This window comes from Cynara cardunculus, assembly GCF_001531365.2.
Source record: "Cynara cardunculus var. scolymus isolate 2C chromosome LG 11, CcrdV1, whole genome shotgun sequence".
NCBI lineage: Eukaryota > Viridiplantae > Streptophyta > Magnoliopsida > Asterales > Asteraceae > Cynara > Cynara cardunculus.
In genome coordinates this window covers 11,888,982-11,891,876 of record NC_037538.1, presented here as the reverse complement: position 1 = coordinate 11,891,876, position 2,895 = coordinate 11,888,982, and positions in this window count along the sequence as shown.

Here is a 2,895-nt window from a genome sequence, read left to right as displayed (position 1 = left end):
GAAGGCGACGTGAACTCGATGGGGGGAAGGGTAGTTCTGGAAAAAACAACCTCTGAACCATTAGGCAGCCCATTAGATGCAAAATGGTTAAGAGGAGGATTGTAACCATTAAGAGGCATTTTTTTTTTGCCAAACACTACCAACCTCTGAGCGATTAAGAGGCTCCCTCTTAATGTCACCATTAAGAGGGAAACAAACAGCCCCTGACCCATAAAAAGTTAATTTTAACATGTATTATAGAGTTCAATATACACCGTAATGAGAGAATAGTGGGCGTTGATCCTTCCATGTTCTTAAGATGCTCACGTGATAGATCACCCACTACTAATTAAAAGACTTTTGCCTTTTGACTTTTCCCTGAGAAATTTGTCGCTAAATGGTGATTCGTCACAAAAGTTGGTGGTTAATTCAAATCAGTGACAGATTACCTTGGGATTTTTGGGTGAGCTATTGATATTTTCTCAAAAAAACATTGGATTCTACCGAACCATTGATATTTTCTGGGCGATCCGTCAGTAATGACCGAAAGAAATTTCCCTGGATGACTTTTGTGAGTAAAAGTCAGTTGTTTTGTAGTGACCTTTTAACTAAAAAGGAGTATGATTATAGTTATCATTAATCTGTATGTATTTCTTCTAATATTCTATGATGTCCAACATTGAAGGTCTTAAGAGAACTTGGCTAAAATATGTTATTTTATTTTTGACTGCCATTTGCTTACCATGATTGGAACTAAGAGAGTGTGTTATCACTCTTTAGTTTCTAATTCATTTATATGACGACCTTGCATAGGAAACTTAAAGAAGTATGATCAACTGATTTAGTATTATTGAAATTTTGTCTACATGCATTCTTCCGTGTCATCAAGATGGTTAGTTGTAGAGAATGATTGCAAGTTCTGGCCATTGGTTAGTTTGCATGTGTCATAACTAAAAAATTCTTGGTCTAACTGTTAATATTTGACGTTTTACTGATCTATTTACTCCTTCACTGTTCCTAGACAGTGGCTTGAGCGCTCACGAAAATTCTTATTCATTCTTTCTGTTCTTTTATTTGTTTCCATTTTTAGGTTACTAATCATCTGAAGCAAAGTGGCAATAGGGACTCGTATTAAGGTTGTTCCAGTTGTTGGTGGAATACCAACAAAAAAGCAAGACTGGTTTCTATAGGCAAGGCCTGAGATTGTCGTTGGAACTCCAGATAGACTGTGGGAACTAATGCCAGGTGGAGAATTTCATCTTGTTGAGGTGAGATGGAGAGTCCTAATGGGTAATGAGCCTCACCTAGCAATGTCTTACAAGTCATTAATGTTTTGAATAATTATACTTTCTTGATTGCACACATATCATAGTTTAATAATGGTGAAACTGTTCATAGAGAGGTTCATATTAAGTTCCTCCTCACCCCTAGAACAAAAAGATCTATGCTTTTTGATTATTTAACTATTGGGGTTGATAACTGATGTAACTATGTAGATAAAATGTTAGTTGAACAATTTGGCCTTGTAACATTCTTTCTCTTGAATTATGGTTTATTCAGATTCAACTAGAGGACCCTGTTGAGGAATGTTGGTGTGAAACTAGTGAGACAAATAGGTGCAAGAACAAATGATCTAGCTAGTGATGGTTCCACCAATCTGAAAATTTTAGCTAGTAATCATTTTAATTTAACGTAAGTTTATTCTGCTCAAAATTTCTATTGCATTTATGTCAAGGTCTTCTTGACTGTGTTAATGTGGTGTTTTCATACTTTGAATGTTGCAAAGTCAAAAGAGGGCTCACCGGTTGGATCGAGTGTTGTGGGACTTGTGGTGACTATTCTTAGGGGGTGTTTGGTTGGGGGTATTAATAATAATTAATGAAAATGAATATAATAGGAGATGTTTGGTTTGTGATAATGCAATGGGCCCATTCCCAAAACAGTCCAACTTTTCATTCCTACTCAATTTGGGGGGAATGCATTTTCATTCCCGCTTCCAAAAATCGGCTACCTCCAACTCCTCTTCAAGAAAGCGATTCAAGAAACTATTCCTCTTCCAAGTAATCGTCTTCCAGAAATTGAGAATCTCTTACAGGTATGTTCCTATTTCTCTAACCTAACTTACATTCATGTTTTCGATCTATTGGGTCGATGTCAATGAAAATGAATGGGTTTGATGAGCCTTGTGGTTCTCCACAATAGTATATGTTTAAGATTGAAATCGATTACTGATGTATTACGATGGTTGGTGATTGTTTTCATATATTTGTCGATTACTGATGTATTACGATGGTGTTTATGGCATCTCTTTTTATATTTTTTTAATTAATGTGTATCAAGAGGAAGCTTTCTCTGCTTATATTTTCAAGTTTTATAGCACTATACCTGTGCAATCAGAACCATTGTTCTGCAAATGGCCAAGACGTTCATGAATAAACCAAAAAGAAACAAATGAAAAACTATGTGCTATTTCCAAATACATAGATAAAGGCCCAAGTGTTAAAGGCCCCACATCCTGTGAATGAAAAACCAAAAAGAAACAAATGAAAAAMCATCCATTTTCAAGTTTTATAGCACTATTCACCATTTTCTTCATTTATAASAGGCTTGATCTTCACTCCAAGTGTTAAAGGCCCCACATCCTGACCATCATTTGCATCTGCATCACTATTTCCCTTTCCTTTGTCCTTCAATCTGCTTTCACCATCCTTCAATCTGATTTCCAGCTACTGTAAATATATGCCAATATCAATAGGAAAGAATTGTTAAAAGTTGATAGTTGCTGTAAATACATAGCTGCTGTAAATATATAGTTGTTGTAAATTGATAGTTGCTGTAAATATATAGTTGTTCTCCATGAAATAGTTGCTGTAAATTGATCCGTAGCTGCTCTAGAATGATCCATAGCTGCTGTAA